Raw genomic sequence first — 26,808 nt, 5'->3', positions numbered from 1 at the left:
AAGTGAGATAATGGATCCATGTAAACATTTTTCCTTAAAATTAAAGTGTCATAATTGGAATAAAAATTTAAAGCTTCTACATATAGAAAATTTACATGGTATAAAAATATGAAATGTAGCATTTTGTTTCTAGTTTTCAAATATGTAATTTATTCTAATAGTGAAATGATAACAATTGATTTTGTATAGGATGTACAAAAATGGACTCTTTAAAATTATATGTTTTGGGTCAAAACATGCAAGTGTACAAACATCATAATTTGATCTAAATGAAAGTTATTTTCTAATTCATTTTGTGGAAAGATGCATATGATGGTGAAGTTTATTAGAATTTTTTTTTTTAATTTTTTAATAAAAAATTTAATTAATTTTTATTGACCTTAATTTGTATTTTTTAAAACCCTCGTATGCAAGTGACATAATTTAAGATAAATTAATTGCAAAATAATTTTTTTAATCATGTATATGATAATGTCTAGATTACTAAAAAAAAATGTTTTTTTCAAAAATAATCAAAATTAAAAGTTATTTTAAAAATGTAATATATAAAATTTCAAGTTTATGAGTTCTTTGCTTGAAAATTAATTAATAAAAAAATTCCATTGGTAAAAAAATACATATTTGAAAACTATACATTGTCAATTATGATTGGTTTTAATTTCCTCCAACAATTCTAGAAAAAGTTGTTAGCTATATTGCTAAAGTCAATTTTTCTTTTGTTATTAACATGATATTATACTTGCAAGTCCAGGATTGAGGGTTGGGTTTCCAAGCCTAAAATAAAAGAAAAGAATTCAGATTTAAATTTGAAATTGTATAGAATACATACTTGCTTCGAAAGGCATACCCATTCTTAAATAGGTATATGGTGTAAATAGAAATAGATGTCCATTTCCTTTTAAAATCCATATCTCTTTTTAAAATACATACGTATTTTAAAATAGGTACTTGTTTCTTTTTAAAGTGTGTACCTATTTTAAAAACCAAAATGAGTATCCATTATATATAGGTAGGAGTTATAAGCTTGAGCAACTGTTCCTAAAGAGGTATTCATTCCTATCGATATTTTTTCTCCAACAAGATTTTCAATAAAAGTGGACTCAACTTCTTGGACCCACTCAATGACCCTTATTCATATATTTTTGTCTCCACCACTCTATGGAATGTTTTCCTCTTTTAAGACAAGTTGTTAGTAAAACTATTTCCTCATTCCTTAAAGGATGTGGTGTTGGACTAGTTTTGCTCTCTTCTCAATCATTCTATTTATTCATTTGGTTAATAATTTATCAATTTCTTTGATACTTTGCAAACAAAGGGCCAGTGAGAAACTGATTGACTTCATTTTTTGATATTAGTCCCTCTTTTTAGTCAGTACCTTATGCTTTCCCTAACTTTGATGTGTATAGAATTTTTATAGGAAAAATTTAGTCTCGGATTAAGAATAATATTCTACTAATGAAATAACATTCTTTCACATACTTATGAACTACTCTGCTAGACTATTAGTAGACAATTAGCTAGTTCGAGGCTTCCTCGTCATCTCTTACTATATCGTTGGCATCCTTTACATCTTACAATAAAATTATAAAAGAGAAATAATTTATTTAAGAATGCTACTTTAATTGGTGTGAAGAGTAATACTACAAATACATAACCCTCTAATGTAATGATTGCTTTAACAACATGAATGCAAATAAACTAGCATTTCACACCTCTAAATAAACAACTTCATGTCATTTGTTGGCATTATGCTTATGTGAACCGGTATGAGGACATGATGACATTGTATGTTGTCATTGATGTCAATATGTTGAAGAAGAGAGAACCGGTATGTTACCAAGGACTGGTATATGTGAGAACCGGTATAACACTGTGAACCGGTATATGTGCCAAAGTGAAGCCGTGTGTTGGGTTAAGGTGAACTGGCATGTGGTTATGGGAACCAGCACATGGAAGCTTTGTATGGCTATTGGTTGGTAGTCTCAACTTCAAGGTTTCCGATTGAAGTGCCTCAAGCCTGTGTGACTCAATCAGTGACTTTGTGCGATGAGTTAGTAGTATAACAAAGAATAGATCATGTTGCCACGTCAGCCTTGTGTGCGTGAAGGATCTTGCATGAAGGAGATTGTTCCTATCTACCTCGGGAATGTGCGAAGTCTATAAATGGTGAAAACGTGTGATGGGTTATCAGCTGCCATGAAATCGGTGGAAAACGAATAATGGAGAATGTCTTGAGATTGGTTCAAGACTGTTGCATTTAATGCAATATGCTCAACAGTCAGGATTGAACCATTTGAATTGCTTAACCTAACAGGTTTAGGGTTTAGGGTTTATGCTACCAACCTATCTGTTTCCTATAAGTTTGATGTTGTGTTTCTTTCTGAGGTTGTTGGCAAAAGTTGTGTGTGTGTATCCAAGTGAAGGGATGTGTGATTCTTGCCATACCAGAAGAGAGAAGTGATACCTGCAGAGTGTAAGTGCAGAAGGTGAAGAGGAGCTAAAGCGGATCTGCATTGGCATTGAGTGTTGTTGCCAGATCATTGTAATACCTATTGATCTCAAACCACTTCAACAGTTGGGAAATCCCTTAACAGGGTAGCTTTAACTGGCTTATTGTAAATCCTTTAACAAGGTGACTCAAAACCATTGAGTTCTTGAAATCCTCTAACAAGGTAACCTTTAACAAGGTTTAACCCTTTACTGTTTGTCTGCCAAAGCACAGTGTCTGCTGACAAACCGGTTTTAGGATTGTATTTTTGCCTGTACTGATTCACCCCCCCTCTCAATACCAGTTTGGTACTATCTATTCATCATTGAGTTATCAATTGGTATCAGAGCATCCTCCAGGTCCTTTGTGTTATAAGCTTAACCTCTTGAGGAAAAGATCCCAGTCTAATGATGAAGAGGGAAGGTCCAAAGTTCAACAAAGATAATTTTAGTATATGGAAAGACAGAATGAAAATATACATCAAAAGCATGGGTGCTCAACACTGGAGCTATGTTGAGAATGCTAATGTTGCCCCTACCGGTACTCTCACTGATGACCAAAAGAGAGAGATGCAGGAGAATGGGCAAGTCATGGAAGCCCTAATTAGTAGTTTATCTGACATTGAGTTTATTGATGTCCAAGATAAAGTAAATCCTAAAGAAGTATGGGATACTCTTGAAAATATCTATGGCGGTGATGAGCATGCAAAACAAGCTAAGGAAGAAAGCCTTAGAGGGAAGTTTGAAGACATGTGGATGGTTGAAGGTGAGACCATTCAACAATATGGAATAAGAATCAAAACTGTTGTCGGAGATATCAAGAGTGCAGGTGGTAAAATGGAAGATTCCACTGTGGTAAGCAAAGTTTTGAGATCCTTATTACCGGTCTATGCAATAAGGGTTGTTGCTTTTTAGGAGTTGAGATCAATAGACAAGACTAAGGTATCCCTAGACTCCATCATTGCAAAGTTGACAGCCTATGAGCTAAATAGTTTTGATGGTAGCGTTCAAAAGACTGAATCAACTTTTAAAGCTTCTGTTGTACCATCTAGAAAAGGAAAAGAAGCTAGCACTAGTGGTGAACCAAGACAGAGTAGAGAAATGGATGATGAGGAGATTATGATGGCATTTGAAGCTCTTCTTGCCAGGAAACTTCCTAAAGGAAGTGGCAAATACAAAGGTAAGCTCCCTTTGAAATGCTTTTCTTGTAACCGGATAGGACATATTGTTGTAAACTGTCTTAATGGTGACAACAAGGACAAACCAGAAAGGTTCAATAAATTCAAAGGAGGAAACCGAAGAAACTATTTTGTGGTAGTTGATGAAGGTGTCACAAATGAGGAATCAGAAGATGAAGAAAATGAAGATATTGTGTTTGTTGTTGTCAAGGAAGATGTGTCAAACAAGAAGGCTCTTGTCTCCCGGTTTGATAATTCCAATGAGTAGATTATTGACAGTGGTTGTTCTCACCATATGACTGGTGAATGGAGCAAGTTTCTATCCTTGGAAGAGTATGACGGTGGTGTGGTTCGATTTGGTAATAATGCACCATGTATGGTCAAAGGCAGAGGGTCCATCTCTCTGAATGGAAAGAGTAGTGATGACAATGTGTATTGGGTTGATGGTCTCAAACACAACCTTCTGAGTGTTGCCCAGCTGAATGACAGTGGTCTCACTCTGGAATTCAAGAATGGAGTGTGCAGAATCAAAGGAAAGAATGGTGAATTGGTGGCCACCGGTATGCAAACCAAAGGTAACCTATTTCAGCTGAATGCAAATATAAGTACATGTCTTATGGCTAAATTTGATGATAGTTGGATATGGCATAGGAGACTCTGCCATGTAAACTTTGATAACATTGTGAAGGCTAGTAAGATCAAGGCAGTTAGAGGGTTGTCGGTGCTGAGCAAACTGGAAAATACCTTGTGCAGAGAGTGTCAACTGGGGAAAATGTCTTCCTCAACATTTAAAGGTAAACCTTTCACTGCTAACAATTTGCTTGATCTTGTGCATACTGATTTGTGTGGTCTTATGAAAACTAGGAGTGTGCAGGGTGATAGGTACTTCATGATTCTCAGTGATGACTGCTCAAGAATGATGTGGGTCACATTCTTGAAAGATAAGTCTGAAGCTTTTGTAAAGTTCAAAGCTTTCAGAGCATTAGTGGAGAAGGAAAGCGGTAAAAGGATCAAGTGCCTGAGAACTGATCAAGGAGGGGAATTCACTTCCAGTTAATTCAACAAGTACTATGAAGAACATGGCATCAAGAGGCAATTGTCTGCCCCCCGGAATCCATAGTAGAATGGCCTAGAAGAGAGAAATAATTGGACTATGGTTGAAGCAGCTAGAACTATGTTGATTCAAGGAAAAGTTGCTCACACCTTTTGGAGAGAAGCGGTGAGCACTGCAGTCTACACAATGAACCGAGTACTCATCAAGAAAGGTAAGGATAAAACTCCTTATGAGTATTGGACCGGTAAGATACCTATGGTTAGTTACTTTAGAGTGTTTGGTAGCAAATGTCACATCAAGAGGAGCTAACACAAGAGCAAATTTGATGCAAAATGTGATGAGGGAATATTCCTAGGGTATTCCACCAAGAGCAAAGCTCTCAAGTGTTTCAATAATAGGACTCAAAGAATTATGGAAAGCATCAATGTGAGAGTTGATGAAACCTCTGAGAAAACTGAGGAAATCGGCAGTGAGCAAGCGGTAAATGAACTGGTTGCAACCTTCTGGGAACCGGCTGCCAGTCAACCAAGTACCAGTAACAGTGTTCCTACACGGGTGGTTGTAGATGTTGATACTGATAGAGATGAGGCTGAGGAAGAAAAACAAGAGGAATCTATTAAGACCATTCCTCGATATGTCAAGCTGAATCATGATCTTAAGCAGATCATAGGAGATAAGGATGCAGGAATCCTCACAAGAAGAAAGGTTAGAGAAAACTCATGTATGATCTATGAATCTGAGCCTAAATCATTCAAAGAGGCACATAAAGATGAAGACTGGATCAAGGCAATGGAAGAGGAACTTGACCAGATAGAGAGAAACGGTACATGGTCTTTGGTACCCAGACTGGAGCATAAAAATGTCATTGGTACCAAATGGGTTTTCAGAAATAAGTTGAATGAGGATGGCACAGTGATCAGAAACAAAGCCAGACTGGTGTGTAAGGGATATGCCCAAGAAGAAGGGGAAGACTAGGGAGAAACCTTTGCTCCTATAGCCAGATTGGAAGGAGTTCATATGCTTCTTGCATGTGCAGCTTTTAAAGGATTCAAAGTATATCAAATGGATGTAAAATCTGCATTCCTAAATGGTGTACTTGAAGAGGAAGTGTATAGAGGGAAACCAGATGGGTTTTCCCTATCTGAAGACAGTGACATGGTGTGTAGGCTACATAATGCCTTATATGGTCTAAAGCAGGCACCTAGAGCATGGTATGAACACCTACACTCCCATCTTGTGAAGATTGGATTTGAGAGAATAAGCGAAGATAGCAATATCTACTTGAAGTCTGAAGGACATCAGATCCTGATCTGTGGGGTATTTGTTGATGACATTATCTTTGGTGGAGATGACAAGATGAGTGATGAGATGAAGAAAGAGTTTGAGATGTCACTCATAGGGGAGATTAAGTTCTTCATTGGACTGCAGATTCAACAGATGAAAGATGGAATCTTTATCACTCAGTCCAATTATGTCAAAGAGGTGTTGAAGACCTTTGGCATGGAAGATAGCAAACCGGTTGGTACACCGATGGTGACTGGTTGTAAACTATCCAAAGAGGATGATTCAGCATTGGTTAATGAGAAGGAATACCGATCAATGATTGGTAAGTTGCATTATGTAGTGCATAGCAAACCAGATATTGCACATGCAGTTGGCATTACTGCAAGGTTCCAGAAAAGTCCAAGAGAATCCCACTTGGTTGCATTCATGTGGATTCTTAGGTATCTGAAGGGAACTATTGATTATGGATTGTGGTATCCATATAGCAAGGATTTCAACTTGAAAGTATTCACATATGCGGATTGGGCAGGTAATGTGGACGACTGGAAGAGCACAACTGGTGGTGCTTTCTTTCTCGGTGGTAGACTGGTCTCATGGATGAGTAAGAAGCAAAGTTGTATCTCTCAGTCTACAATGGAAGCAGAGTATGTAGCAGCTTTCATGAATTGCACTCAGGCAATTTGGATGAAGCATGTATTAAATGGCTTCAAAGTTCCTATATCTGAACCAGTAAGTATATTTTGTGACAACACTAATGCAATTAACATCTCCAAGAATCCAGTTTTACATTCTAGAACCAAGCACTTTGAGCTTAAGTATCATTTCTTGAGGGAAAAGGTTCAGAACAAAGAGATTGCACTAAAACATGTTTCCAATAAGGAGCAGTTAGCAAACATATTCACCAAGCCTCTCCCAAAGGCTACATTTATGTACTTAAGAGGTGAATTAGGGGTGTTGCCCCTTCAAGAGGTAAACTAAAGGTATATGCTCCACATCAGTCACGTATTACATAGTCAAATTTTTCTTCAGGATTGATATGTTGAAGGATGCTACTCCTCAGAGGGAGTAGAATAATGGAATAGGGAAGCTTATGCCTCCACTTTGGCATTATTGTCAAAGGGGGAGAAGAAGAGAAGCAGAGAAGATATCTACAGAATTTGGGGGAGAAGATGTGAAGTGGAGAGATATCTTTGTATATCGCCATCAATGCCAAAGGGGGAGATTGTTGGCATTATGCTTATGTGAACCGGTATGAGGACATGATGACATTGTATGTTGTCATTGATGTCAATATGCTGAAGAAGAGAGAACCGGTATGTTACCAAGAACCAGTGTATGTGAGAACCAGTATAACACTGTGAACCGGTATATGTGCCAAAGTGAAGTTGTGTGTTGGGTTAAGGTGAACCGGCATGTGGTTATGGGAACCAGCACATGGAAGCTTTGTATGACTATTGGTTGGTAGTCTCAACTTCAAGGTTTCCGGTTGAAGTGCCTCAAGCCTGTGTGACTCAATCAGTGACTTTATGCGATGAGTTAGCAATATAACAAAGAATAGATCGTGTTGCCACGTCAGCCTTGTGTGCGTGAAGGATCTTGCATGAAGGAGATTGTTCCTATCTACCTCGGGAATGTGCGAAGTCTGTAAATGGTGAAAACGTGTGATGGGTTATCAACCACCATGAAATTGGTGGAAAACGAATGATGGAGAACGTCTTGAGATTGGTTCAAGACTATTGCATTTAATGCAATATGCTCAATAGTCAGGATTGAACCGTTTGAATTGCTTAACCTAACAAGTTTAGGGTTTAGGGTTTATGCTACCGACCTATCTGTTTCCTATAAGGTCGATGTTGTGTTTCTTTCTGAAGTTGTTGGCAAAATTTGTGTGTGTGTATCCAAGTGAAGGGATATGTGATTCTTGCCAAACCAGAAGAGAGAAGTGATACCTACAGAGTGTAAGTGCAGAAGGTGAAGAGGAGCTAAAGCGGATCTGCATTGGCATTGAGTGTTGTTGCCAGATCATTGTAATACTTGTTGATCTCAAACCACTTCAACAGTTGGGAAATCCCTTAACAGGGTAGCTTTAACCGGCTTACTGTAAATCCTTTAATAGGGTGACTCAAAACCATTGAGTTCTTGAAATCCTCTAACAAGGTAACCTTTAATAGGGTTTAACCCTTAACCGAGTATTCTAGCCATCCCTTAACCAGGTAATCCCTAATAGGATCTGTTCCTAACAGAACCTATTGTATCAGTCTTTAACTAGACAAGGCTCCTAACAGAGCAGACTTCTAAAGAGTTCAAAAATAGCTTGTGGGTATTCATCCCCACCGTGGTTTTTCCCAGTTGGGTTTCCACGTGAAAAATCTGTGTGTCATGTGTGGTGTTATTCATGTGATGGTTTGAGTGATTTGTGTCTGAAGGTAAATCATGTTGATCTAGTTGTTTATATATCTTTGATGATAGATTACCTATTCATGCACTAGGGTGAAATGGAAATGAAGTATTAGATTGTATGAAAAGATTAGTGTCAACCAGTTTATGCTTGTTTCAGTTATTCTGGGTTTTGTCGGTTGTACTCTATTTAAGACTGGTGTTACTATTTGTCTGCCAAAGCATAGTGTCTGCTGACAAACCAGTTTTAGGATTGTGTTTTTGCCTGTATTGATTCACCCCCCCTCTCAGTACCAGTTTGGTACTATCCGTTCATCATTGAGTTATCATCATTTTGTAATAGATTCTAACCAATAACATAATTAAGTTTCCACCCATTCATCCTTTAGATGTGAACAAAATTATTCCACTTTCTTATGACCCACAACCCTTTTGTTAGTACTATCACATACATAGACATAACAAAAAAAGGTGTTTGTTCCTCAAGCATATAATTTAGGATATGAATATAATATCTAATCAAATCCAAAATTGCCAAGTGTGAATGATAAAAGGAATAAGTTTATTGTTTTGCTTAATTAGAACCCATATATATACCTAAATCTATTTCCAAATTATTTTCCAAACTTCATCAAGTGTAACACCAACCTTGCTCGTCTTCCATCCTCCCCTTTCTCACCTACAACATACAATGGTCCCTCCTTGTCTTCCACATTTTATAATATAGTGACTGATGCCTCCCTAAATGGACAAGGTTAGCCAATGACAAATAACACAAAAGACACGAAACCGTTAGTGTTAGTCAATCAAAAACTAATCTAAAAAGGCATACCAAGAGAGTTACTAAAAACATGCAAGCATATTTAACTATCAAAGAAAACATGATGAGGCATCTCCAAATACCTCCTAACATGCTCTTAGTTTCTTCTCCCTTGTTCCTCTCCTCTCCAAGTTCCAAAATAGTGTAGCTCTCAGCAGCTTTTTGCACTATGGATGCTTATGGAAGATTGAGATTGTAGTATAGCTCTAAATGTGAAATGAAAAGCTAATGCTATGCTATTGATGCTAAAATGATATATTTTAACGAAAATAACAAGATATTAGATTGTCTATGCTAAAATGCTCTCTTAAAATGCCTATAGCTTAAATGCATACAAGTTTTTAGGATCTGGATTATGAAGAAATGGGCTTTATTTATAGGAAAAATGGAGCAATGGATGGTTGAGATTGAGCAATCTCAACAATGGTCAAGATTGAATGATTTCAAATCCATGTGAGGGCTTTCAACCCAATCCCAAGATGACAAGTGTCAATGTGAGATAGGTTGAGAGGGGGGAATAAGCATTAAATGCTTGATATGACCTTGGGATTTAGAGTCAAGGTTGGTTGAATGAATAAACTCTTTATTCAAAGAATAAAGCTTTTATCCAATGGATAAACTCTTGTGCAAATGTGAAATGGATGAATATGGTCAAAACAATAAATGTTTGGGGGGAAAAGTTTGAAATAACCATAAATGGTTATGTAAGAGCCATAAATGGTCATGTAAGAGCCATTAGTGGTCTTGGAAGACTTTGGGGGTTAATTTGTTGAAGACACAAAATATTAAATGCTTTTCAAAGAATTTGGAGTCTTTGAGAAGTGACTCCATTTTGCTTAGGAATGTGACAATAATTAGGGGATGGATTAGGCTAATTAGGAAGGGGTTAGAAGAATCTAGAAGGGGATTAGATTTTGCAAGTGGATTTGGTGGGTGAGGGAAAATAGGATTTTATTAAAATAAAAATTCATTTATTTCAATAAATGTGTGCAAGTTGCATTTGTAGGAAAATGCAAGTGGGGGGGATAATGATTTAAATAAATGTTTTATTTAATTTATTTAAAAGAGGAAAAGGGGATTTAATTAAATAAATAGATTTTATTTATTTAATTGATTTGTATTTGGTTTAATGAATTAATTAAAATAAATTGAATAATTTATTTAATTAATAGAAGAATGTTTTGGGAATAAATTAATTAAATATTAATTTAATTAACTGATGGCTAGTGGATTTTTAATCAAATAAATAGCGAATATTTATTTAATTAAGCTGGACAGATTTGTGTGACTACATTTGCCCCTCTTTAAGACGGTGCGGTTTATCGCGTCGTTTCAAAGAAAGAAAAACTGGTGTGAAGAAATGCCCCATAAAATATAAATTTAATGGGTGGTATGCCCCCTTGAGAGATGGGCCGAAAAATTTCAAAAAATTGGGCGATCTCTCGAAAAAGAATGAAAATGGGCAGGGTGGTAGAAGAGAAGGAGTTAGCCATACGGGTGAAAAATAGAAGAAAACGGGGGAAAAATGGAGAAATGGGAGGCTCAGGAAGTTCACGAGGACCACGGCGATGAGCGGAGGGAAGTTACGGTGACGACGAAGGGTATAAATGGGGTGAAATGGGCGAAAATAGGATCATTTGTGACCGCGACCATTTGGAAATCAGAGCTCTGATAAAGACATTTGGAGGAGCGAATAGCAGCGAGGATGCCGATTCCGATCACCGAGTATAGATTCGAGCGAGTGCGACGGTTCCAGCGCCCAGACGACTATGGACCAACAGTACGCAAATTTGAAAAATTAATTTTTATGCATTTTTTATAGGTTTTTAGCTGAGTCCAAGTCAAGTCGGAGCAAGAGCGCTGGAACTACAGTTTTGGCTCTTTTGCTCCATAAACTAGCGCTATTGTGCCACAATGGCGCTATTGTACCATTGTTTGAGCGCCTTTGGTCGGTATTAGCGCTATTGTATGCAAGTTTTAGCGCTTTTGGTTAAGTAGCGCTATTGTGGGCTTAATTGAGCGCTATTGATTCCAAGTAGTGCTATTGTGTAGTTATTTTAGCACTTTTGCAGTTTGAGCGCTTTTGTATAGCTGATTGAGCACTTTTGTTAGGGTTGTAGCGCTATTTGTTGAAAAACTAGTGCTTTGTTGGTAAAATAGTGTTTTTGCTTTAGGATAAAGAGATGCCCCAGTTTGGATGAAGAAAATCTCCCGATGCCAATGATTGATGGATGGCGAGGTGAAGTGGGAGTTGTTTTGAACCATAGCAGCCTGATGAGACTTAGGTCATTTGTTAGGATAAATACCTGTTGAAGTCTAGGTGGCCATGATTGCTTACCTGTTGAGACCCGAAGATACTTGATCAAAGTATCTGTTGATAGTCTAGGTTTAAACTTAAGAAAGTTTGAAAACAAAACAACTGATGGTAATTGATGAATGTCCATGTGCAGGAGGATCTACGCGTGTTGCAGTTACGCGAGCGTCATCTTGCGACATAGGGTTGCGGGACCGATTGACACAGGCGGAGATTGATTGCATTGCCGCGACTGGTCTATATGAGGTGATGCATATGCCCGTGATTCGTATGAATCACGGATTGATCACAGCATTAGCAGAGCAGTGGCACAGTGAGACGTGCACCTTTCATTTTGCACAGGGGGAGATGACCGTGACCTTAGAGGATGTGTGGCGCATCCTACGGATTCTGATTCAAGGAGAGTTGGTCACATACGATAGATCTTAGGGGACTGTGGTAGGACAGAGGATTTTTGAGGAGGATGTGTTCATTGATGATGGCTCGATCACGTGGGAGGATATAGCAGCACTATATGAGCCTCTTCCAGCAGTTTTATTAGGGATTGTGGGAGGACTGTTGTGTCTAGACAGGCGGTCACATGGGTTGGCGATGGGATGGGGACAGGTTATCGAGATGATGATGACCGAGGGGACCCGATTTGCGTGGGGGTCATGCGTGCTGGCGCACATGTATCAAGAGCTTCATGAGGTAGTGTACCAGGGGAGGGGTTCCTTAGCAGTGGGCATGACGCTGCTACATATTTGGGTGTGGGAGCACCTACCAGTGACTCGACCAGTGAGTCTGAGATTCTGCACAGTGGATCAACCATACATGTTTATGTACAGTGGCATGATGAGTCAGCCCCACTTGAGGAAGTTAGAGTGGTGGCGGCGGGCATTGGATGACCTGGATGCAGTGATATGGCGGCCATACTTGGAGTGTGAGCCATGGGATGATGACGCAGAGGCACTACTTTATGTCTTCATGACCCAATTCCTCATTGGGAGGACCTCATACCATGTAGAGAGACAGGTGCCCGGAAGAGTGATGAGGCAGTTCGGACGGCAGTAGGGACTGCCTAGCGGATCTGGAGAGTATGCGCGGGTGATTCGAGAGAGGTATGCATGGGGTCCAGTGCTACCTTATGATCAGGCACTGGCAGAGTTTCGGACACTGCAGGCGAGGCCATAGGACCTACGATCGAGGGTCATTGATGCAAGGGTGACAGATGAGTATACGCAGTACCGGGTAGCACACCTGATCCCACGGATATCGGATCCAGCAGAGCCAGTCCCAGCTTTTGAGGATGAGAGGGGACGGAGACAGAGGAGGGCAGGAGGTCGAGGAGATGGAGGACGTGGAGGACGTGGAGGAGGAGATGGAGGAGATGGAGGAGGAGATGGAGGTGGTGGAGGTGGAGGAGGTGGAGGTGGAGGATTGGGGATGCGGAGCCAGTGGAGAGGGAGAGGTGGACTGCCTTTATAGATATCCCAAGGACCATTGATACCGAGAGGAGTTCAGCTGAGTGGGAGGGGGATGGAGAGGGAGATCCCGATGGACAGAGGGGAGGGGACTACTAGAGAGGGAGGTGTAGGGGAGGCAGCTATGGACACCGAGGAAGGAGCTACTGGAGATCTACAGGATCATGTGATAGTACGCTTGCAGACCCGGATAGAGGATTTGGAGGCGGAGGTGGCCGCTAGGGATGTGCAGTTGTTTGCACGGGAGTCAAAGCTGACGGTGGTGCTACGGGAGAGAGATACTGCAGTGGAGAGATTGGCAGAGCTGCAGGAGAGAGTCCGGGTTGGAGTAGGAGCACAGGGGCCTATAGAGGAGGTGATGAGGCAGTTTGGACGAGCACAGGCTGAGATAGAGTACTGGCAGGGTTTATATGAGCAGGTGGTGCCAGTTAGTCAGCGGGCTCTTAGTTATACTCAGATGCGGCAGACTAGATCAGAGCAATCGCAGAGGATGCAGAGCAGTGGGGGAGTGATGGGTCCTTTGAGGCAGGAGAGATCAGGGGATGCAGGAGGGAGTGGTGGTTCGATGAGGCCTCCACGGAGAGATGGATCAGGGGGTGCAGGCACTAGTGGTGGAGTAGGGGAAGGTGTTGGGTTTGCATCTGGCTAGAGTGGCATTTGAGAGAGCATTTTATGCATATATGTATTTGTATCATTATTTATTTTTTGGACTGTATCTTTATTGGCTCTTGGTAGCCGATTTTGTAGACTTCATTGTACTCTGATATATGAGATGAGATATATGAGGAGATCCCATATTTTGATGATATGCATTTGAGTTATATGGATGTTTATGCAAGATGATGAGTGTATTACTTAGATGGATGTGTGTACATGTATGCATTTGATGAGATGTTTCCTATATGCATGTTTTTATGATGATTTATGATGTTGGATACTAACATATGAATGCAGGTTTATGTATGATTTGTTTTGATTTGTTGATGCAATGATTTATGTATGTAATGCCATGATGATGATGTATGCTTATGATAATATATGAACAGGATTTTGGCGTTTTCCTATGCAATGATATAATGATGAGATGATTTATGTGATGATGTTAATGCAATGGTCGAATGAATGATGTTTATGGATGAATATGCATCTAGATGTTTTTTAAATAAATGCAATATGGATAAACAAAATGTAAAGTACAAATGATAATATGATGATATTATAACTTATGGGTTTAATAACTGCACCTTAATGCAATTAAAAAGATGATAATGAATGTAATGTGAATGAATCCTAAAATGAACATAATAAGATACTTAGTAATGAATGAATGCACTTTCTTAACTAAATGGATAAATGAAGGTATACCATAATAAATGATAAAGGATAATAAAAATGATGATGGATAATTGACACTATATGAATGCCTATTAAATGATTTAAAACAATCAAAGACAATTTGATCCCATGAATAAATCTACTTATTTATGATTGATGCAATGATGCAAATGATTAATGAAAACTAAATGTCAAGAAAATGAACTATATGCAAAGTTAAAAATGACATGAATGTTTAATGCAAGATGCAACTAAATGTGAGGATGATATGATCATGAGGAATGCAAGGTTTGTAAGACTTTGCATGATGCATTGATGATGTATCAGAGTACTCGATCGTGATTGTATCCAAGACCAGCTTAATTTTCACATTTCACATATAAATCCTATATATGAATGAGTGAATGGAGGGGTGATATGCAATGGAATGCAATATATATAAACATATGAGATGAAGTGATGATCCATAGTGCTCAATTTTCATCATTGAGCTTTAAAATGTTGGAAGAGAATACAAGCATCTTGACATAATGATTCAAGATGACCTGAGTATTCCTTTCATGGATTTTATATAGCAAGTTAATACAAATGACTTGATATAAGGGTCAAGTCGACCAGAGTATTGCTTGCGGAACAGACAAGGATTATCTCCGTTCATGCATGACTTGGATCGTCCTCCTTGATCTTAGGCTGATCATATCCTGAGACAAGTGCATACCATAATAAGAGATAAAACCTTTATCCAGTTTGGATGAGGTAGGAGGAACCAAAGGAAGAGCATTGTACCTGCAAACAAACAATATATACATAAAGAATAAAGAATAAGGATCCTTGGTAATGGTTCATGCCCATATGGTCGAGGTATACGCTGTAGTCAGCAAGCCGTAGTGATCTATGACTGCATTTGGCATAAAATCACGTAGCTTAGTGAACTTCCCGCGTAGACACCATTAGTACATTCCCCAGAACTTCATCGGAAATAATGCGCAAACGATATAAAACAATGCTGCAAGATCCTGATACAGATAAACGAACGATTGTACTCACAAATCAACCAAGTATTTGATAGCTTAACATAAGTTTCTTGTCAAAGAAAACGTCACTTTTTGTCTTTGTTTTGGTAAGGAAGGATGCATCCTTGTTGAAGACAGTTTTTGAGTGTTGATGTGGATTGTGTGGTCGATTGGTAAATGGTCATTGTGTGAGTATTTTGTCAATGTTTGTTTTGGTATCTGCATGGATGAGTATGTACAAGGTGTTGCCATGTTTTTGTGTGATTTTTGATGTTTTCCGATGTTTTTGGATTTTGAATTGTTTTTGAATGTTTTTGGTATTTTGGTGAGATATTTTCCAATGTTTTTGGTATTTTGATGATTGCCGAAATGAAGAAATTAATGAATCATAAGACAATATAGAATCCACTTCCATCAATAGGTTAAAGGCATTGCCCCCAGTGTTAGACATGACGATGAAAAAGTGGGATGCAAGATATATGGAGTATTATCATAATTGCAAAGGAATAACAAGCCATGGTTTTGGATGGATGGATGTATGTATGAAGTGGATGTGATTGCAACAAGTCTGAAAGACAATGGAGCCATAGCCTGTACGAGTGGTGCCTGTTTGCCAGGTTTTCACCATCGTACTTACCCAAGGTGCCACCAGAGTGGTTGTTCACCGTTTGGATGCATGATTTTTCTTTACTTTTTTGAATGTTTTTGTATTTTCTTCAGGACATTTTTCTGAATGTTTTTGATATTTTCTGGTAAGCAGGGGAGCCTGATGCTTTGTACACCTTAGGTATAAAACCGTTTTAGGTGCATGCTATTGATTGGATCTGTTAATGGTTCTCCTTCTGATGTAGCCAACTTATATGCCCCAGACCCGAACACAGCAATGACAACATATGGGCCCAGCCAGTTTAATTCAAACTTTCCCTGATGTTCTCTGTTTGGTTGATTACGAGGATTCTCTCAGAGAACAAGATCACCTACCTCAAATGTACGAGGTCTAACTCGATGATTGTAGCTTTTGCTCATGCGCTGCTGATAGGCTTTGAGGTGATTGTATGCAGCTTGTCGCTTCTCATCAAGTAACTCTAAGTCTTGAAGACGAGATACTATGTAAGCTTCATCATCTATTAGATTATGCAAGGAAACCCGTAATGATGGTATCTTGACCTCAATAGGCAAGATAGCTTCTGCACCATACACCAACGAATAAGGAGTTGCACCTGTAGGGGTTTGAATGCTAGTGCGATATGCCCACAACGCTGGATTTAATTGAACATGCCAATCACGGCCGGCATCATTGATTGTCTTCTTTAGGATCCTCAATATGTTTTTATTGGATGCTTCGGCTTGACCATTGCCTTGTGGGTAGTAGGGAGTGGAAAAGCGATGGTGGATGTGAAATTTCTCACAAAGTTCACGGACATCCTGATTTTTGAAAGGAAGGCCATTATCTGTGATGATGGACATGGGCACACCATACCGGTAGATGATGTAGTTAAGGATGAATGAGGCGATCTGCTTGCCGGTGACTTGGGTAAGTGGAACAGCTTCGATCCACTTTGTGAAATATTCAGTGGCGGTAATAATGAATTTATGGCCATTAGATGAAGATGGATGAATCTTACCCACAAGGTCAAGGCCCCATTGACAGAAAGGCCATGGTGTTGTGATTGGTTGCAGTTCTTGGGCTAGTGCATGTATCAAGTCACCATGAATTTGACATTTCTTGCACTTTCTAACAAAGTAGTAGGAATCCTTTTCCATAGAGGGCCAATAGTATCCATTGCGCAGGAGTTTCTTGGCTAGTGACAGACCACTTGCATGGGTTCCACAAATTCCTTCATGGACTTCTTCCAAAGCCTTTGTTATCTCATCTTGTTCCAGACATCGAAGGAGAGTACCATCAAGACCGCGTCGGTATAGGGTTTCGGCAATAATGGTATATCGAGCAGTTTGGCGAATGAAGGTTTTACGTTGGTTATTTGATTGGTTGGGAGGAAGGGTGTGATCACGGAGATAGGTGTAGAATTCGCCATACCATGGGGATTCAAAACCGACAAGGCGACATATTGTTTCGGATTCAGGGATATCATAAGCAGGGATCCAAAGCTGTTCTACCAAGAACTCGTAGCGTGTTGAATTTTGTGGAAGATCTAGGAGAGATGCGATGGTAGCCATAGCGTCAGCAGCTCGATTCTGATCTCTTGGTATCTATTCAAAAGTGATAGTAGTAAATGATGTCTTTAGGTTATCCACCATTTGCTTATATGGCATGAGTTTATCATCTTTGGTCTGATATTCATCTGTTGCTTGTCGAATGACTAGTTGGGAATCGCCATATACTTGTAGTTCTTGTAATTTCCATTGTACGGCTAACCTGAGTCTTGTGATCAAGGCTTCATACTCTACTATGTTGTTGGTGCATGGAAATGTGAGTCTGTAAGACTTCGGGATGCTATCACCTTGAGGTGTGATAAACAGAATGCCTGCCCCCGAGCCATGTCTAGTGTATGAACCATCAAAGTATAATTTCCATGGTTGTGTTGTTGTGATCATGAATATCTCTTCATCTAGAAAATTGGAAATGAGAGGATGATTACCTATGAGAGGTGCATCGGCCAACTGATCTGCAATAACCTGACCTTTGATAGCTTTACAGTCCACGTACTCAATGTCAAATTCACTTAGAATCATCACCCATTTGGCCAAGCGGCCTGTCAATGCTGCTTTGTTAAGTAAATACTTGAGTGGATCAATCTTTGCAATGAGTTGTACCTTGTGTGTCAACAAATAGTGCCTCAGTTTAGTGGCTACTAAGATTACTGCTAGGCAAGCTCACTCAATAGGCGTGTAATTGAGTTCATAGCCCACTAGTGTGCGAGAGATGTAGTAAACAGCACACTCCTTTCCTTTCGCATTATGTTGTGCCAGTAGTACACCCAATGCCATACTTGTTGCTGAGATATAGAGTAACAACGGTCTTCTTGGATCTGGTGGCATTAACAATGGTGGATTCATGAGATAGTCTTTAAGCATCTGAAATGCTTGCTGGCATCTGGCATCCCACTGAAAGCGGATGTTCTTGTGTAGCAGATGTGTAAATGGGTGACACTTATCAGCCAGTTGTGCAATGAATCTTCGGATGGATTGAAGTCATCCTTGTAATGTCCTTAGCTGACTGATATTCTTTGGTGGTGGCATATCCATGATTTCTTTTACCTTTGCCGGGTCGACCTCCATACCTTTGCTTGAGACAATGTATCCTAGAAGTTTCCTGGAGATTACTCCAAAGACACATTTCTTTGGGTTGAGTCGAACATGGTATTGTTCCAGTCTATCAAAGATTTTATCTAAGATGTGGAGATGCCCTTCTCTAGTGAGTGATTTTGCTAGTAAGTCATCCACATAATCTTCCATTATGGTATGCATCATGTCATGGAATATGGTGGTCATTGCTCTTTGATAGGTTGCTCCTGCATTCTTTAGACCGAAGGGCATTACATTCCAGCAATATGTGCCCCATGGACATGTGAAGGATGTCTTATGTTGATCTTCTGGTGCGATCTTTATCTGATTGTATCCTAAAAAGCCATCCATGAGTGAAAGCATGGCATGTCCTGCTGTCAGATCCACTATGATGTCGATATTTGGAAGGGGGAAGTCATCCTTAGGACATGCCTTATTCAGATCTCTAAAGTCAGTACAAATGCGGATGCCCCCTTTTGGTTTGCTGACAGGCACAATATTGGAGATCCATTCTGCATAATCAATTGGTCTAATGAAACCAACATCTAGGAGTTTCTTGAGTTCGATTTTGACTAGCACTGCAATCTGGGGATGCATTTTACGAAGCTTCTGTTTGACAGGTTTGACTTCTTCTGCTACGGTAAGGTGATGCATGACTAAATCAGGATCAAACCCATGCATGTCTACATATGACCATGCAAAGTTGATCTGACACTTCTGGAAGAACTCTATAAACTTAGGTTGTTCCTCTAGAGTGAGAAGAGATGCCAGATGTATGATATGAGGATTTTCAGGAGTCCCCACATTGTACTCTTTGGTTTCCTCGATGAGAATCATTGATCATTCCTATTGTGTACTATCAGGGAGAATGTCAAACCCTTCATCCTCAGGCACCTCAGAGAGGTTTTCACCGTTGGATACGCTCTTTCTTTTTACTTTTGTTGGATCAAACAGTGCCACAGTGCGGTTTTCATTGGAAGATCCATGTTTTATTGTTATATTTTTGCAGTTGAAAGGTTTGGCATCCACCCCGAAGTATGCTGCGCTATTAAGTTCAATGGCGAATCCAGCTTTGTGATCCCCGCTTTGTAGGTTATCCCTTAATTCCAAAAAGTCAATGATGGCCTCATCATTTTGGAAGAAGTCAAGGCATGGGGAATTTGGTTGGTTCCATTCGATGAGTTCAGGGTGGATAATGGGCATTACTTCATTGATTAGGTTAAGTGCGTTAGATGTATCAGTGAGGGTTAAGACATTATGGTGAAGGTCATTAATGGTACTCTCCCTGTCAGAATCAGGCATAGGATGAGATGTAGGGTCTGTGGAAGATGTTTCCAGTTCAGGAACCCATGTGGTCTTTATCTGTGCTTCTCTGTAAACAGGGATATCTTTGTGTGGTGGAGGTAGTGGTGCATCTTCCTCATCTGAAGTATTAAGTTGTACGGAATCAAATTCCCACTCATGTGAGTCGGTCTTTGAGTCACTTTCCAGCATCCAATTACTATACCATACTAGAATGTCCTTTGAGTTGAATACTGCAAGTGTGATTGGTTGATGTACCTTTGTAATGATCGGTGCTGTAGGGCGGTTGATGGGGATTAAAGGATTTGGTACAGGGAGTATCGGTAATGTTGACTAAGTGGCTTCTGTTGGTATTGCTGGTGGTATAGATGCTGCTACGAGTTCTGATACAGTTGTTGCTGCTAATGGTGCTGCTGGTGGGTTTACGGGTTCATTTGGTGGAATAAATGGCTTTGGTGATGGTTGCATTGGGGTTGTGAGCCTCGATGGGGCAGTTGGGATGGTGCTTGAAGCTGCTTTAATGATGAAAGGCATCCTTTTTGCCGTAGGCAGACAAAATGGTTTGCTGGGTTTTCCTTTGAACTTGAGTTTAGGAAAGATCTCTTTTTCAAAGCCTAGGCCTGTATTACCTTTGTGCTTTAATTCTGGTAGTAGAGGTTCATGTCGTCCTTGTTTGCAATATCCCAAAGCACTCTGACCATCATGTCCCATTCGTTGCATAATGAGGAGACCTTTGCCATACTGATCCGTAGGAAGTGTAACTCACGGTATATCAGTGGTGATGGGATCCTTATAGATCCATTCAGCTAGGTCCTCATCTTGTGTTTCTTCCTCTTGACTCTTTCCAAGAATGAAAGGCGTCAAAGCACATGCTAGTATTTTTAGTGGTTGTTGGAGTACCTGTTGTAGTTTACCATGTGTTCTAGGAGAAGTGGGCATTTGTCCCACACAAAAGAGTTGACTCAAGTTGTATTCCCCAGGACCTTCCTCTGCTATTTTCATCTTAAGCTTTTCTTGCTTGGGTATAGTAGTGTTTGAACTGGCAAGAGAGGTGGGACTTATATATGATGTGGAGGAAATGGCTTCTCTATTATTAGGAATAGTAACCTCTGGTTGATGGCTGATATTATGACAGTACGCAAAGGGATTGGCATCACCCAGGATTGTGATCTCTACACCGTTATGTGGGAATTTGATACATTGATGGTAGGTAGATGGAACGGCTTGCATGGCATGTATCTAAGGTCTCCCTAACAGTAGATTGTATGGCAGAGGAAGGTCCAGAACTTGACAGATGATGTGCTTTACCATGAGGCCTACTTGGATTAGTAGTACCACAGCTCCTTTGGATGAACGCTCTGCATCGTCATAGGCTTTGATTGTGATCTTCTGACGAGGATTCACTGATTCTACCGCATATCCCAATGCTGTGACCAACTGCAGTGTACAAATATTTAGGCCTGCTCCATTATCGATCAAGACTCGCTTGATCCTATGTTGGTTAATAAATCCTTCGATGTGGAGTGAGGCGTTATGAGGTTGCTGGAAGGAAGAGTTGTCACTTTCGGAAAAAGTGAGACAAGGTGATGACTTTAGACTTCCAACCATGGCTTGAAATTGGTCTGTATTCAGATTTGCAGGGACCGATGCTTCTTGGAGTGCTTGATCCAAGATAGTTTTATGAGATGGCGATAGGCGCAGAAGCTCTAAAATGGATATAAGTGCAGGGGTTTTGTCTAATTGTTCCACAAGATTGTACTGCTTTGGGATGGAGGTGGTGCCTTGTGGAGCTGCCTTTATGGTAACTTTGCCGCGACGCGTAACAACATTGCAATTTGAATTGGTATTTTTGAAGGTTATAGTTGCAACTTGTTCATTAGCATCATACAGATGATTTACAGTGTAATTATACGCAGCCTGTGTATAATCAGTGGTATCAGTGCCTCTCCGGGAAGTGGAAGGACCCCTTTGATCTTGTGATGGCAGTGGATTTTTGAACATCAGATGATCATTATTTGTTGTTTTTGGGTCATGTCCTTCTATTTCAATTTCTCCTCGGTCAATAAGATCCTGAATAAGATCTTTTAATCGGTGACAATTACTTGTCTTGTGTCCTCTTCCTTGATGGAATTCACAGTGTTCAGTATCTCTCTGCCATGTCGGTTTGACCTGAGGCTCATAATTTGATAGCTTAGGTAGACTGACCAAATTTTGAGAAATGAGTTGTCGCAATACCGTTTCAATGGGTTCCCCTAAGGGAGTGTATGCTCGTTTCTGTTTTTGCTGACGAGGTCTTGGTTCATCGTGAGATGTGATGCGAACTTGATTGGAAGGAACATTTGTGTTATTCTGTGGTGGAGGATTTTGTCCTGCAAACCGAACCATAGGTTGTGCATTTTGGATAGTCCGGGCATCCACAACCCCATCATTGACGATATTCTTGTTTTTATTCCAGAAGTTTGGTTTATCGCTATTGAAGCATGGGCGAGGACCATCTTTTGGTTCATTAAAGATTTTGATGAGTCCTTTCTTGATGAGTGCCCTTTCACATTTCAAACCCTTGGTGATCATATCATTAAAAGAATCTGTGTCTTTGACATCCAGGTGAAATTCCATTTCTTCGTTTAAGTTGGAAATGAATATTTCCACTAGTTCTCATTCAGGTAACTAAAGAGAACGTCGCTAGACATTTGACGCCATCGTTGCAGGAATACTGAGAATTGTTCACCTGGTTTTGTTTGGTGTTGCACAGATCAGCCATGGTGATGTCACGTTCAATGTTATGAGAGTAATGAGCTAGGAACTTCTGGATGAGTTCCTCAAATGTTCTAATGCCACTTGATAGTCAGGAAAACCATGATGTGGTTGTTCCTACCAAGCTTTGGGGAAAAAGGCGCATTAGGTAGGTGTCTTCATATGTGACTTCAAGACAAGCGGAATGAAATTCTCTAACATGATCACGAGGATCTCCCTTTCCTCTATATTTTTCGAATTTGGGTGTTTCGAATCCTCGTGGAAATGGTGGCATGTAAAGATTCCTATCAAAAGGATAGGGATAGATGTCATTGAGTGAGAATTGGTTAATCTTGACACCACTATGAAGTTGTTGGGCGAGATTCTCGACTTGTTGCCGCAACATCTCCATTTCATTTGGAGGAGGAGGTGGTGGGTTACCTTGAGGAATGTTATATCTGATGGGATCTCTACCTCTTTCCTCTTCATGGCAACTTTGCCTTTCTGATGCTTGTCTTAATTGGGAAAGATCAAAGTCTGAGGGGAGTTTGGCTCCTTCTTGAGTGAGTTTTAAGAAGTGAGCATCCGCATTGCTCCTGAGTATTTCATCAAACAATCTGTTAAAGAGAGGGTTATGCTGAGCCCTTTCTATTGTTGCAGGAGTAGGAGTACTTGGGTTTTCATCATTCGCATTTCCTCCAAGTGCTTCTTGGAATTCATTGAGATTTTCCTCTTCTTCTTCTTCTATTTCTATTTCTCATTGTCGTGATTGTGACCGGGTTTGAGCCATTTTGTTTATAAGTCTTTGTTGAAATTGCATGAAAAGGATGATGAGTTTTTGAGGAAATGAGAAATTGATGATTGGTGGATTGTGTGGTATGTGGATCTCGAGCACCTTTAAGGTGGATGTAACCAAAATTCCTTCTTTGAATTGCTTGTTGGTTTGATAAGTTTTGATGTGATAAGGTGTAGAGAAATCTGAGATGTGTTACAGATTTAACTACCTAGTAATGAGAGGATTCACTCATGAACTAGGTTTAACCTACGTAGATGTGTTTCTTAGGATAAGCTTATCCTAGATGTAGAAACAATCTAAAAAGTGATGTGATGTGTTTGATTTCAAGCAATATCTAAAAGAGAACTTGGGACAAGAACCTCTTAATGTTTTGAGATTTGGAACAGATTGATGATGAAGTGATGATGGATGAAATGGATGATGGATGAAAATGTTTTCAACTTCAATAAAAACTTTGTGTCACAAATGGGACAAACTCTATCTCTTCTCTGTCAGGTGTTGATGGCATTTCTCGAGCCATGTTGTAGGTGATGCAGACATTTGGGAAGAAGTTGGGATTAATCTTACCTCCTTGGTTTTTGTGATAACTCAGAGCTCTATATTGCATAAAAGCTCTGCGGTTCAATGATTCGGAATCAAATTCGTTTGTTTTTCCTTGAAGGTAGAGACGCATGCGATGCAGAAAGACTCTATGTGAGACAAAGATTTGTCTATTGATATAGAAGAATTTCCTCCTTTTGATCAAAGCCTTTGAGCTCAATGGTCTTCTTTTCAAGTTGATATTCTGATGACACTTCTTCTTTCACAAGATGTGAAGAATGGTCATAAATTTTTTGACTCTTTGTTTGCACTTTATTTTTGAGAAATGTTTGGTTGGATGAATACTTTGTTTTTCTTTTGGGAAGTAATCTTCTTTTGATGTTTCTTTGACAAGAAGACAAAGCAAGCACACAAACACAAGAATGTAGCCTCAAAGGCACAAATGAGTATGGGTCTAGATCAACCCAATCCTGGACTCGTATATGACCCTTCCTTTAGATGTATTTTAAGGTGTATTTCCAAAGCCTGAAGTCGGCTCAATTTGCACTTGGTCTTTAAAACGAACACACTTCAAACACTTTTTATCCTTAAGGTCAAATGGCCAGTTGTGATAAATTTAGCCCACATCTTGATATTTCTTCGACTTTGGTACTACATACCTTATGAATCCCACTGTGGCAGGTAAGGATGTGATATACTAAGTCTTGCACGAGCATAACAAATAGATGATCCCTATGATGGGGGAGTCACCACTTTTATCAAGCCACAAGTGACTTTTCAAAAAGCTATGTTTCTACTCAAGGAAATATGTATGGTGAGTATCTTGGGAGCAAAACCATCTATGCTCTTGCACTAAATTATATCGTAAATATCCTCAATCAATAGAACAGGTGGGCTACTACTTAAAGGTGTTTAGTCATGTTCGATGTTTTTGGACATAAGTTCATTCTGCAGTGACTCACTTAAGAGCCTTGTAACTGGTGGTGGGGCTCATTTGTCCTTTCGGCCAGTTACACTGTAGGAACAACTATACCCAAGGCTACAGCTTTCGCTCTCACCTGATTTCTATAGCGGCTCGAAGGATTTACCGCTCGAGGTCGTTCCCAAGAGTATCGATCCCTTGGCAGGCCTCTCTTAAAAAGATAAAATTTTGAGTGTTACTAACACTTTTCTCTTGCACCTAGGACCACGAGAGCCAAGGGAGAGGATAGTGTGTGTTAGAGGTAGGACCACTCGACTGACCTTTGTGCACAAGCGTGCCAAACACGTAAAACACTTGTTCTTTTTAATCTATCATTTCAAAATGTGGTCTAACTATTTGGAGATGTTGCTCCAACAGCCATGGTGTTCTTTTTAACTTTCAAAGGCAATGTGTTTTGTAATCTAGAATTCGAAAATCCTGGTCAACTTAAAAAAAAAACACGTTTGCTTGAAGTAAAATTTGTTTTGCAAAAATCTAAACAAGTGGATTGTTCTTTTTATTTGCCCAAAATTGAAGTGTGGCTTGTGATTTTTAAGTTTGATGCAAGGAAAGCAAATTTGTTTGTTGATTTTAAGCACCAAAAGACAATTTATCCTAACTAGAAAGCAATACAATTTTGTGTTTGTCAATTTTTTTAAGCACCAAAAGACAAGTTTGTGATTTTTATGGTGGGTTTTTAACCTGCACAAACAAAAACATGTTAGTAAAATCGATGTTCAAGGGGGGCTTCCACAAGCCTAAGAATTTCCATTTTTGTGGTTATAAGGCGACTTGGACGACACTCTGTTACAATAGCGCTAGTCTTTGTTTAAGTAGATGTGCTACTTAACACAAAAGCGCTTAAAGAAGGGGAGAGACAGAGAGGCAAAAGCGCTAGAAGTTTGTCAATAGCACTAGAAGAACTACCAAAGAGCTAAAACAGTTGCAAAAGCGCTGAAATTTGGTCAATAGCGCTATTGTAAGAACAATAGCGCTAAAAGCATAAATGATGGTAGCGCTGAAACGTGTTCAATAGCGCCAAAGCGCAACCTATGTGACAATTTCAACAATCAAACATGTTAGTTAAAAAAAAATGATATGTTTTTGGTGGTTGGATTCACGTCAGGTTCACCAAATGATGCCTCCCTAAATGGACAAGGTTAGCCAATGACAAATAACACAAAAGACACGAAACCGTTAGTGTTAGTCAATCAAAAACTAATCTAAAAAAGCATACCAAGAGAGTTACTAAAAACATGCAAGCATATTTAACTATCAAAGCAAACATGATGAGGCATCTCCAAATACCTCCTAACATGCTCTTAGTTTCTTCTCCCTTGTTCCTCTCCTCTCCAAGTTCCAAAATAGTGTAGCTCTCAGCAGCTTTTTGCACTATGGATGCTTATGGAAGATTGAGATTGTAGTATAGCTCTAAATGTGAAATGAAAAGCTAATGCTATGCTATTGATGCTAAAATGATATATTTTAACCAAAATAACATGATATTAGATTGCCTATGCTAAAATGCTCTCTTAAAATGCCTATAGCTTAAATGCATACAAGTTTTCAGGATCTAGATTATGAAGAAATGGGCTCTATTTATAGGAAAAATGGAGCAATGGATGGTTGAGATTGAGCAATCTCAACAATGGTCAAGATTGAATGATTTCAAATCCATGTGAGGGCTTTCAACCCAATCCCAAGATGACAAGTGTCAATGTGAGATAGGCTGAGAGGGGGGGGAATAAGCATTAAATGATTGATATGACCTTGGGATTTAGAGTCAAGGTTGGTTGAATGAATAAACTCTTTATTCAAAGAATAAAGCTTTTATCCAATGGATAAACTCTTGTGCAAATGTGAAATGGATGAATATGGTCAAAAC

This window comes from Cryptomeria japonica, chromosome 1 (genome assembly GCF_030272615.1).
Source record: "Cryptomeria japonica chromosome 1, Sugi_1.0, whole genome shotgun sequence".
NCBI lineage: Eukaryota > Viridiplantae > Streptophyta > Pinopsida > Cupressales > Cupressaceae > Cryptomeria > Cryptomeria japonica.
The sequence above is the reverse complement of the archived record's forward strand: the minus strand, read 5'-3'. Positions refer to the sequence as shown.